Below are 13,535 nucleotides of genomic sequence, written 5' to 3' on the forward strand. Positions count from 1 at the left end.
TAATAAATTTTTTAGGGTTAATCAACTATCATCTAGGAGTTCTTTCTTGTGCATACAATAATGGTTGTTATTGAAACTATTTATGAATTTTGTTTTATAGTTATTCATGATCACATGATCTTTTAAAAACTTACAACAATGTTGGAAACCTTTTGCTAAAAATAATTTTTTGATCATCGGAGCATGTTGTTTGCCACTAAAATTATTCACAATTAGTAAGTTATCTGTTATGTAAGTCATCATACAAACGAGATGTCGCAACTTCAAAGATTTTCAATTCATTTTCACTGCAAGCGAATCCATCAAATGAGAATCTATTCAACCATGTCTCATTAGTATAATATCATAAAACAATTATACTGCCCAATAAACGTTCATATAGCTTATACAATATATTAAGGGTTTGACTTCTCAAATATCATTTTTCCCGCCATTTGTCTCATGTCATCACTGTTTTTTTCTTCTCTCAATGACATAGAATAGTCATCATTATAAATATCATCAGATTCTCTCTTGTTAACGTGATAATTGCTATCATTAATTGATTGTTCGATTGCATAAATTAAATCAAAATTTATTGTATCTATCACTTTCTTTGCTTTCATGTATTCAATATTTTTGCATTGCCAACATTCAAGATTAACCATAAAAACTTCACATGAATCATAAATTACAAGCATAAATTATAAAGTTCAATAACTTATACCAAGCTTTGTCATCTACTCGGAAAGGCTAGATGTCATTCAAATTACTATGATGAAGATCGCTGACATTTGTTTGCCTATATTATTTTATGTCCTCTACAATGATCCTTTGATAATGCACAACATCAACTATTTGTTCTCCATTACTTATATGTTGATCATCTATATTTCTAATCAGTTCAGGCAACTGCATGCCCTCAAAATGCCTGAGTTGAATGTTTGAGACGTTAATATCGTTTATTGTTTAAGACAGTTGGATGATCGTCAAAGAACTGAGCCCAATAGATGGTGCATCAAATAAAAGCACATTCTCCACTTCTTATTTAGCTTTGTGAGGAATTAAGTAAATGTCACCACAAAATAACATTGATTTTGTATCATCATCGTCCAACACATCCATCCAATTATGTGTTGGATCATTTCATTGGCCCTGTGCACCACCTCGTATGCATCTGCCTAGCAAAAACAGATCAAGTGTATCTACAAATACATATTCTATCTAGTTCATGCATCTTTATGTATAGTGGTCTCATACTAACTATCACTTCTGAAAAGAGCACAAACTTGTCTATTGTGACTCCATGTGCATGCTACAATAAAACCTCATTACTGAAGGAACAAGACCTTAAGCCCTCAGTCCGAAGACCAGTTGATGATTGAACACCATAGCAAAGAGCACCACCTAGACTCATCCTTCGATGTCTAAGCATTCACTCGCCTAGCCTCAAATCACCATACTTGGTTGGAATCACCTAAGGCGATCCTTGAGAGAATTAGTTTTAACCCACATGCACCCGTGCATCCAAACGCTACATGTGAAAAACTCTTGCAATCGAGTAGTCTTTAACTAAATCTCCAAAAGCAACATCCTTTGATCCACTGGCACTGCTTAACCAAACAATGTTTCACGTCTGTACTGTCACACAACGATGCTCTGCACTGCACATGCCCAATTCTGAAGGCTCGGTTCAAGACACAAGTAATATCCAGTATAAATCAAGGTAATCCTAAATTTGTAGTAAGAATAAATCAAAAGAGGACAAGTGATGAGGATGACGAGCATATGGAAAGAAACAAGAAAGAAGGGTATACTAAGCCTACTTCCAAAAAATTCAAAATATTTTTTTTATTTTTTATTTTTATCTCTTTGTAACATGTAGCTTGATCCTCTCAAGCTCTTTATTCCGTGGATGTAGGTTCAATCCATTGAACCGAACCAAGTTCTCGTGTTGTTCTCTCTCTCTCTTGCATTGATTCACGTTAATCTATAAAACCTGTTTTAACTTGACAAGCATGGGAATTACCAACAAAAAGTATGCATAAGACAGATTAGAAGAGAACACACTTCACTAGACAGGCATGGAATCTCCAGCTTCTAGACTTGCACTATGCAAAATCACATGGGTCTTGTCTTCAAGTTGTTGCACTACAAGAAACCTATGGATTAGCGACAACCTAAATCTGTCGCTAATCCGACGCTAATCCGTCGCTAAACTGTTTAGCAACGGATTAGCGTCGGATTAGCGACGGATAACTTTCATCGCGAATTTTTCGACGCTAAGTAGTGCCACAACTTATCCGCCGCTAATTCCGTCGCTAATTTGCGACGGATTAGCGACGGATATGATCCATCGCTAGTCCTTCGCTATTTTAAATTAGCGATGGATAATATCCATCGCTAATCCGTCGTTAAATTTTAAAAAAAATGCTCGCTGCCGGCGCGTTCTCCGGCAGGGAGCAAATTTTTTTGTACAGAACCGGCGTCGGGACGCTCTTCCGCAGCGAGCCAATCACGGCTGGAGACGGGATCCAGCGAGGGAGACGGAATCCGGCGAGGGTCGTAGTGGAGATGGGATCCGGCGAGGGAGAGGCGGAACAGGCGGTGGAGACTGCCGAGGGGCACCGCCGGGAGGAGCGGTCAAGGCAGGCGGCGTAGCCAGGGTTCACGGGGGAGAACTTGCAGGAGGCGTCGGGCTGGACGACGACGCGGAGGATGGAGGTGCCATTGGTGCCTGAGCAGTCTCCACCGAGAGGTGCCTGAGAATGGAGGTGCCGTCGGGCTGGACGACGAGACGGCGACAAAGGAATCGCTGCAGAAGTTGCGCGTGGTGCGAGAGGTGCCGTCGGGCTGGACGATGAGACGGGGACGGAGGGATCGCTGCAGAAGTTGCGCGTGGTGCGAGAGGTGCATGAGAAGGACGACCTCCGTGGTGTGAGAGGTTGTTGTGCATCGTCAGAGGAAGGTGGGGATGGTTTAAATCAAACGGGAGGAGGGAAAAACAGAGGGAAGAAAATTTTTGAATGGGGGGGAGGGAAAATTTCGCGCCTCAGGCGAGACGGGTTTAAATCGAAAATTAGCGACGGAATTAGCGACGGAATTAGCGAGGGAAATTTTCCGTCCCTAATCCGTCGCTAATTAGCGACAGATTAGGGACGGAAAAATTCTCTCGCTAATTCCGGCGCTAATTACCATTTTTTTGTAGTGTTTTGGCGACAAAAAAATATTGTCGCTAATTAGCGACAGAATTAGCGACGGATATATTTCCGTCGCTAATTTTGCAAAAATTTCAAATGTTAGCAACAAATAGTTTTCGCTCGCTGATCCGTCGCAAATGTCCGTCGCTAATTAGCATTTTTCTTGTAGTATTGGATGGTTGTGAGGGAATTGCAGAGTCCCATTTTCCCTACTGTATTCTTGAGTTTGCTGTTCAGGTTGGGGGTACACTCTCAGTACAAAAGGAAATGCACTCTCGAGGAAATAAACAAAGAAACAAACTAGTTGACAAGAAGTACAGAAAGTAAAATAGTGGGGAAGTGTTAGAAGGCCAGAAGTAACTACTGCTCCAACAGTGACATAAAGGTCAGCGTGCTTAGCCTTTTTTTTTTAATGTAGTATGCTATGTCACAAAGACACGAGACACCAGGACACTTGACGTGAGTCTGACTTGCAAGTTCAAATTTTGTTATCGAAAATAGGGCATGAAGACACATTTTTTAAAAATTCAATCAATTAATAATTATTTATTTATATTTTAATGTTAAATTTATAGTTTTTTAAACATAATTAAACATTAAAAATATTAAAATATTAACCATGTAAGGTTGTATCCATAAGACAACCGTTGGCCATCCCCAACAGTTCCCACACCCTTTGAGGGATACAGATATGGCAGTAGAAGCACCGTTTTCATACCCAGATGAATACAAAAAATCTTTAAGAGAAATCAATAGAGATCATACAAACCGTACGTGCCAGTGTCCGTGTCCACATGTCTGAGTGTGTGCACTTGTGCCACAAGAGATATATGCCACCAAAATGCTTTCCCTGTGACATGGGTAGTATCTAAAGTAGGGGTGGCAATTTCTGACCCGACCCGCCAACCCGCCTCTTAGGCGGGTTCGGGTTGGGCTTAAGCCAACCCGTTTAATAAACGGGTTGACCCGTGTAACCCGTTTATTAAACAGGTCGGGTTCGGGTTGGGGGTATGCCAACCCGCCAACCCGGCTGACCCGTTTAATAAACGGGTTAGGCGGGTGGGTCAACCCGCCAACCCGATCCGTCAACCCGCCAACCTGACCCGCGAACCTGAAAACCCGTTTACCCGACCCAACCCATTTATTAAATGGGTTGGTTGGTCATGTCGGGTTACCCGTTTATTAAACGGGTCGGGTTCGTGTTTGCCACAGCCGACCCGTTTAATAAACGGGTCGGGTTCGGGTTGAGGTATGCTGACACGCCAACCTGACCCGCGAACCTGAAAACCCGTTTACCCGACCCAACCCATTTATTAAATGGGTTGGTTGGTCGTGTCGGGTTACCCGTTTATTAAACGGGTCGGGTTCGTGTTTGCCACAGCCGACCCGTTTAATAAACGGGTCGGGTTCGGGTTGAGGTATGCTGACACGCCAACCCGACCCGATTGCCACCCCTAATCTAAAGTAACCTACTCATAAGAGCTTATCCCACCTGGTTAAGTGGGTCGACTTAAGGTGTTCAAGCTGAAAGATATAGAGAGTTCGATACCTGAGGTGTGTCCTTTGCCACAAGACATCTTTCTCCATTAAGTCCTTGTAGTCCAATGCCTAAGCATTGGTTGGTCCATAGTTGGCTCGCGCCAAGTTATTGATCACAATGAACCAATCTTATATAATGTCTTAAACCATCGGCGCCCCCGGACTTAGTCCCATAGTGCCCAACTAAATCCTTGCGCAGGCTGTCTCATCATGCATAGTAAGAGGGCTACCGACAGCACATAAAGACTCTTGAATGGGGGCCTCCAGAGGTAAAGAGAGCTGTATTAAGTCCTGCCCTATCACGGGGTAGGTTGGCATCACATGAAACATATTGACAAGTTAATTCATGAAACACCAATGTCTCTCCGGGAAAAAAAAAGAACCAAAATTTCTACCAGTAAAAGGATGAACTCTATCTTGTTTCATGTAATGTCCAATTCTTGCCCTTCGTAGGGGTGATCTGAACAGACAGTCAGGCTTATGTTGCCCATAAGATTTAACCCATGTGGAACCTAATCTAGAGGTAATGTCCATTATTGAGAATTCTGCTTTGCTTAGAAGTCAGATATTAATTTACCAACATCTATATGAATCCTTTTTTGCATTTGCTTCCATATTTGGATACAGTGCGTGAACAATTGAATAATGAGTAATCATATTAACACTCTTATGCTTATTTGACTAAAAAGATCTTTAAAAGATGCACGTCTTAGAAATATCATTCTCTGGAGTAGATAGAGATATACAATAAATGGATAAAATGAAGTTAAAGTGTTAAACCCCCAAAATAAATGATATAGGTCTTTTTAGAAGAAAATAATAATGGCAGTGACCTTTAATAAATAATGTCACTCGTGAAGTTATTAGGCATTAATTATGACTTGAACACATAAAAATGAAAATACCGCTGATGAACTCGTGCACTAGTATGTGTATGTATATGCTTGTATGTCTCTCCGTATCCATTCTGACATAATAATTATTCCATGACCTGAATCATATATTGATTCAATGGTTCGACAAGTTGCTTGGTCTTGGAAATACTACTGGTCACAGAGTCAGACCCTACCTTTTCTTCCCCTCCCTACCAAAAATTGATTAAGAGAAAATGAACAAAGAAAGAATCACGAAGAAAGAGGTATACAAAGATCCAAGTTGGTCCATGAAAAATCATCCACAAACTTCCCCCCAAAACAAAAATACATGTCACCCTTTTGCACATAACCATAAAATCTTGGCCACATTTAAATAAAGTGCCACCTAATCCCAGTGAATGGGATCCGTGCAAAAGCGCATCACGGCAAAGGAAATCAATAGTGAGAAATGAGAGAGAGAGAGAGAGAGCATAAATGGGACGACAGAGAAAGGAAGAAAAATCACTGGCTGAGAGTTTTGAACGGTGCATTTTGATGGGGCCATGCTGTCTTGTGGATTGAGACCCTCTTTCACTTCACTGCCCGGCATGTTCTTACACACACCCCAAAACGCCCGTGGCCTGTCCTTAACCAGCACATGACCTTGCTAAACATATCCCTCCATCCAAACATCTATATATATACACGAACCTAACCATTCTTTCCTACACACAAATCTCCTCTCACCAAAAACCCATCAACTCTCTAGCTCTCTTCTCTCTTCACATCTCTTTGCTCTCTTTTGAATTTCTCAATACCATCTTTCTCTAACTACTCTTCAATCTCTTTACCCCTTCTCTACTACATCATCTTTGCACACAACTCTCACCTTTCTCTCTCATCAATGGCTGTGAAGAAAGGAGTGAAGCAGATCTTAAAGAGGTGTTCCAGCCTTGGGAAGAAGCGCGCTGGGGAGGACTCAGGGGAGCTGCCAGGGGACGTGCCCAAGGGACACTTTGCAGTGTACGTAGGGGAGAAGCGCATAAGGTTCATAGTGCCAATATCCCTACTGAGCCACCCTGAGTTCCAGAGCCTGCTGGACATGGCAGAGGAAGAGTTTGGCTTCCACCATGATATGGGCTTGACTATTCCGTGCGAGGAGGTGGTCTTCCGGTCATTAACTTCGACAATGATATGAAATTACGGATACCAACTTACCATTTTTACTTTCTTGGACCACCACCACCTTTTTTCCTTTCTTTTTTTTTCTTGAATTTTGATTGGCAACCGATGGAACATTTCATTTCTGGGTTGATTTTGTATAGTTTTTGTTTGGTGCTAATGAGATGATGTATATAGCATTCATGGCCATTCAAGTCCATCTCCTTCTCCTCCATCATCTTTTAACTTCTTTTTTCCTTTTCACGAGCAATTTGTGAATTATTCATATGATCTTTGTCTTTTTAATTAATGATGTTGGTATGAGAGAGATCCAAATTGTACGCTCAAACGATTCTGCAAGAGTTGTGATCTTGTTTGGCTCTCATGAGAGGTAGATTCTTAGCAATAGCTTTCAAGTTAGAAATTTGGAACAAGCCAAAATGAGGTGACTTGGTTGTCATCTTGTCGCTTGGGCTTTATGTTATAGGATTGTGACCATACCATGATAATCTCTGTCTTTTTCATGATGGCTTGATTTGATCACTTTGTTTGCCAATTGGGTTTTTGTCGTGCCCTTCATATATCACCAACAAGATTAATTACTAGTCCTATTTAATTTTCTCAACTGCGTTCATTACCAAACATGGATTTATTTCATAAAGTGAATTCTCCAAATCAACAAGTCGATAATGTGAGAAAAGCTTATTGTCCACAAATTGATAAGCTGATAGTAGAGTATTTGTTAGGTTTCTTACAGTGAAATGTAAATAACTTAGTAAATGATGAATTTTAACCGTATGTTGACACTCTGACAGGTTTTTTATGAAAAAAAAATTCTCTGGATTTCCTTATAAGGGCCGTTGGAATAATTTCCTTTATTTGTCCTTGACGAGAAATTCTGCAGTGGTCCCTTTTACTTTTACTTGCAGTGGCCATGGTCTGCAGTGAATTTTTGTGGTCATTTGTTGGCTTGATTATTTCTTGTCTTGTGATTTGTGAAGCTGCAGAGAATGGAAAAAAGTTAACCCAAACATTTGTCTGCAGTCCACAACTGAATGACAGTATCACTGTAAGTGATTATTTAAGTATTAGTTAAAAATATAAAATATATAAATGGTCTATCAGTATTCACTATTCAGAATGATACGTGTTTACTATAATATTATCAGGGAAGTTTAAAAAGTTAAAAAATTTAAAAAACTCTCCAAAGTTTTGATATAATTACAAAAAAAAATAAGTTTTGATCATTTACAAACTAAGGCGGGTGTTAAGAAAGATACTTAGGCCTGTTTTATAGAATAATTTCACTAACCTTGAGTTGGAAGAGGCGGGTGTTTGAGAATAAATTCATTAACCAAGCGTGTATTTATAAATTTTCAAAATTTAGTATTTTTTTTAATTAAATCAAACTTCAATCAGTACAGGAAAAAAGTGATTGCCGTACAATGAACACTGTAGAGGCCAACATCTTCATATTCTGCTGTTTCCATTGTATAACTATATGAGACTATCAGGAACAGAGAGAGAGAGAGAGAGCAACTTGCACCCGTTCAAAAATACAATGAAATGTCTTGTCCAACAAAAGATACTGAACCTATATTTTAAATTATAAGGTGGAACACCCAGATCTTTGCCTGTGAACAAATCTTGTCTGTGTGGGAATGTGATTATGTGAAAGACCAACATCGTTTTTTTTTCATGTAGACTCATGCTTTCGTTGCACCCGAGATGTACCACTTGCACAATTTTTATTTGCTTATTAATTCTTTTGTTCATTTTATCTCTGTCTACTTCGTTTGAACGGATGACTTTAGGTGGGCCGAAATCGTGGGAAAGTCGTACGAAAATGAGCCATTTTCCCACATTGCCAGAACAACTGCTTCCATGGTGGATTGATGGTAAGGCCTTTATTTTCCATACGAAAACCAGATTTTAGTACAAAAAACGCCCCCCACCCACCCATGGGAAAACAGTTTTCCACAAGTTCGAGCGTTTTATACGAACCACCCTTCCCACGGCACTGAATGCCTTTAGATTAGGGGTAAAAATAGACTGGATATAATCAGATATCTAACCGGGATCCAGCATATTGTTTCGGGATCGGATCCTTGAAGTAAAATCTAAATGTTTATTTGGATCCAACTCGAATTCACTTAATCAGCTCATTTGTGGATTTGGATCATTATTTTATGTTGGATCTAATATGGTTTCTGATCAAATTCGAACCGGTTGCATTTTTTACATACGAGGATCATGCTTTGGATATGCTTTTACCAGATCCAGATTCAATATTAGATCATTGAATCTCTTTCAAATTCAGACTCGGACTCACATCAAATGCACAAAATTCGTATTCAGATTATGCAGGATCCAGCATGTAGCTATCCGATCCATTTATCTTTTTTTCATGACAATGGCAGAGGAGGGAGATTCCAGGCTCACTGCAGAAAACAAGGCTTGGATTCGTATAATAGTTTTTACTGTTTGCTGCATCCTATGTATAACTACCATTCAAATGCACACCGCTGCATCCATGAATAGCAGTGAAATTAAGAATTTTTTTAATATGTTTTATTTTTAATGACACGTGTCATCTGATGGTTCAAAATTTATGATTCGGTTCGATTCTGAATCGTTTTCAAAATCGATTTTAGACCCGAAACCGATTCTGACAACACTACTGGTTCAAAAACCTGTTATTATTGAACTTGTGTGCCAAAGATATAGCATAAGAAGTCAGAAATCAGAACACCAGAAGCAGAGGTTGGTGGTCCCAACAAGGAGACATTAACCCTCCCCGATTAGTTAGACGGTAAAGGTTAGTAAGATCTTTCTAAGGCCACTTAGGTGCAACCCTGTTTGGATAGTTGAGGATATCATGAAAAAAATTATCATGATTTAAGTGGGATCAAAGCTGCTCCATGTTGAATCAGGTAAGAGCCTTTCAGGGTCAGACATGGATCTGGACCAAACCTACAAAAAGCCCAAGTAGCCAGTTGTTTACTTGACAAAAGAGAAAAAGTAGGATCCTATTGCATGAGATCAAGTGGACTACCATAACAAGGTACTGGCTATAAGTGTGTTTTTGAATGAGGATGCACTATGGGTAGTCTATGTAGGGCCTATTACCAACATGTTGGTCCTCCAAGACTAGGATTTACCCCTTTCATTGTGGGGTTTTGTACAAAATGGTTTCTTTGACTATTAACTAGGTTGCTCTATTTTTTCAAGAAGCAGCATTTATTTCTTTTTTGACTAGGCAACCAAACTGCCGGATTAAAGTATTTGTTCTACACCAAAATATAATATTATATGTTATTCAAAAAAACTATGCATATACTTTTCAGTGTCATATATATATATATATATATATATATATATATATATATATATATATATATATATATATATATATATATATATATATATATATATATATATATATATATATATATATATATATATATATATATATATATATATATAACATTAAACTAGTTGGGTTTAACATTAGATGGATTCAACATTATGAAAATGATTAAAACATTCTTAAAATAATGGTATTTTTTAAAATGCAAGGTTACTTTTTGAGGTAAAAATATAACATTGATAGTTTCTTAAAGTTATTTTTTTAAAAAAAGTGTGTGACTTTTTAATTTCATCCAAGATTAAAAGACTTATAATGCCCAAAAAAGTAACAACGTATTTTAAAAAATATCATTCTTTTAAGAATATTTTAGTTATTAATAAGCTTGGATCCATCTATAACTAGTTTAATGTTATATTATATATATATATATATATATATATATATATATATATATACTCTTGTTTGTATAGTTTTAGCCACCAAATGATAAATCTGTTTGTACATTAGTTTAGCATAATGTATTTTTTATATTAGAATATATTATCTTGTCTAATACAGCATAAGATTCTATTTTTTAGATAGTAAAAATCAATTGTTCACAATTCATGAAAATAAGGGTGGTTTTAAAAATATATAAAATATTATATTGAAGTTAAATTTAATAAATAAAAATAATAAATAGAACAATATTAAACATTAAACATGATCTGACCGAAGCAGGTTATATGTCCCCCCCCCCCCCGAACAGGGCAATTAGCTACATCTCATGTTCGGGGGTCCCAAAGAGCACCACGTATGTAAGCATGTGTGTCTCGTATCCCCATGTTTGCCAGCATTAATTAGCGTTGGAGTTTGATGCGATTGCAAAGACTTAAGTACCCTCTCCTCCATTGGTGCAAAAAAAATGACGATTCTTGAAAAAGAGTGATTGTAAAGACTTAAGTGCCCCGAAGATGATTATTTAAGACTCAGTCTCTGCATTGCACGATTATCCGAGAAAGAAATCTCCTCTGGAGGAGGCCATGAACATCAACCCTCTCACTCTCTCTCTCCCTTCTATTCTGGCTTCTGTGCACATCCAGCAGAAGATCCTACATTGCTTCATCAAGCACCGACTGACCTGCACATTGACTGTTGTGGAGCCTGATTCAGAGTTTTTACCCTTTACAGGAGTAAGGTTTGAGGGTTCATCCCAGCGTGGGTAGCATCATTCAACTAAATGAGTTGTAGATCCTGATTCAGAGTTTTTACCCTTACAAGAGAGAGGTCTAGGGGCTCCTCCCAGCGTGGGTAGCATCATTCAACTTGAAGAGTTGTGGAGTCTGATTTAGAGTTTTTACCCTTACAGAAAGGGGGGTCTGAGGGCTTCTCTCAGCGTGGGTAGCATCATTCAACTTGAAGAGTTATGGAGTTTGATTCAGAGTTTTTACCCTTACAGAAGGGGGGTCTGAGGGCTCCTCCAAGCGTAGGTAGCATCATTCAACTTCATGAGTTGTGGAGCTTGATTTAGAGTTTTTGCCCTTATAGAAGGAGGGTTTGGGGGCTCCTCCCAACGTGGATAGCATCATTCAACTTGATTCGTTGTGGAGCCTGATTCAGAGTTTTTGCCCTTACAGGAGAAGGGTTTGGGGGCTCCTCCCAGCGTGGGTAGCATCGTTCAACTTTATTCGTTGTTGAGCCTGATTTAGAGTTTTTGCCCTTACAGGAGGGGGGTCCGGGGGCTCCCCCCCCAGCACGGGTCCTGGGTGTCGTGGTCAAAAAATGCACAGGGTGTCGTGGTGAGAAAGACATATGTTTGTTTCAAATAAGGTTGAAGAAATCAATGGAAAATCCAACAATGAGCATGCCAGGATCAAGATGTGGATGTCAAGCGAAAATGGTGTTGTGCAACTCAAATAACACAAAATAATAAGGGTCTGGTTTTTAATTAAAATGGGGAATGAAATGACAATAGAAATTGCTTAAAATTTATAAAAATAAACTAGACTCAATAACGAAGACACCACTTTTTACGGATTTGGAATATGACCTCCGGTTAGGGAGATATGGCCCTAACAAGTTGGTCCTAATTCGGGTAGCAATTTACAGCGATTTGCTTACTGAATAACACTATAAATCGCTGTAGCGATTTGCGTAAGACACTACAAATCGCTATAGTGAGATCCAAAAATACTATAAATCGTTATAGCGATTTGCAAAAGACACTACAAATCGCTATAGTGAGATCCAAAAACACTATAAATCGCTATAGCGATTTGCGGAAGACACTACAAATCGTTGTTGAAAAGCTGGATAACACTATAAATCGTTGTGCGGCTCGTTGGAGACCTGAAAATACTACAAATTGTTGTAGGAAAGCCCGATAACACTACAAATCGTTGTTGGAAGGCCCCAAAAAAATTTGGTCTGGAGGGCGCTGCCTCCCGAGCCCCCCGCCAGGGGCAGCCCTCCCTGGACCCCCGCCCGCTGACTGCGCAGCGGGATCCGTGCTGGGAGGAGCCCTCAGACCCCCCTTCTGTAAGGGTAAAAACTCTGAATCAGACTCTACAACTCTTCAAGTTGAACGATGCTACAGTCAGTGTGCAGGTCAATCAGTGTTTGATGGAGCAATATAGGATCGTCTGTTGGATGTGCACAGAAGTAGAGAGAGAAGGGAGAGAGAGTAAGAGGGTTGATGTTCATGGCCTTCTCCAGGGAGAACTTTTTGCCTCCCTTGATTTCTTCTCTAGAGAGAGAGAGAGGATTTTACAGTGTTTTACGGAGAAAGAAGAAGACTTTGAAGAGTCAACATCATCCTCGACTTTTTGGATGGAGGACATGTTTGTCCTTTTTTTGAACGGAGAAAGAAGAAGAAGACTTTGAAGAGTCAACATCATCCTCGACTTTCTGGATGGAAGACATGTTTGTCCTTTTTTTGAACTGTTTGTTTTTTCTTTTTTGAATGAAGGGCATTTTTATCATTTTCTCAAACCATCACTTTATGAGAAGAATAGCAAAAAAGGGTACTTAAGTCTTTGCAACAACACCAGAGTCCGATGCAAAGTTATGTCAACATACACGGGAATACGAGCCCCATGTGCTTGTATATGTGGTGCTCATTCAAAGCCCCGAACACAGACGTGGGATTCATTGAATCATCGGGGGGAAACATACACCACCCTCTCTGATCCAACAGTTAGATTTTGCTTTTGAATCTTTAACCTATGAAAATCAAGGGTGTTATGGTGGTACAATAACCTCAGTGCCATCAAGGACTCATTTCAGTAACAATGACTAATTCCACCAACAACCTCGATGGGTGGTTGGGTACCCAACCCAAGATGCTGTAGGTTTGGGCGCCATGTGCAGCTTGAAGCTGTCCTTGTAGATCTCATGCCTAACTCGGGCTGAGTAGTAAAGCAGGCCCAGTACAGGTTGGGATAAAACATCACA

General features: G+C 39.4%; 1 pseudogene across 1 annotated transcript; it reads left to right on the forward strand.

Annotated features, from left to right (window-relative positions):
- The first annotated feature begins 6,390 nt into the window (after positions 1-6,390).
- Positions 6,391-6,943, forward strand: LOC149832534 (protein SMALL AUXIN UP-REGULATED RNA 51 pseudogene; annotated as a pseudogene). Its single transcript, XR_016433110.1, has one exon. The product of XR_016433110.1 is annotated as a protein SMALL AUXIN UP-REGULATED RNA 51 pseudogene (transcript).
- Positions 6,944-13,535: the final 6,592 nt, after the last annotated feature.

Source organism: Nuphar pumila, chromosome 7, assembly GCF_984573655.1.
Source record: "Nuphar pumila chromosome 7, dmNupPumi1.hap1.1, whole genome shotgun sequence".
In the NCBI taxonomy this organism is placed as follows: domain Eukaryota; kingdom Viridiplantae; phylum Streptophyta; class Magnoliopsida; order Nymphaeales; family Nymphaeaceae; genus Nuphar; species Nuphar pumila.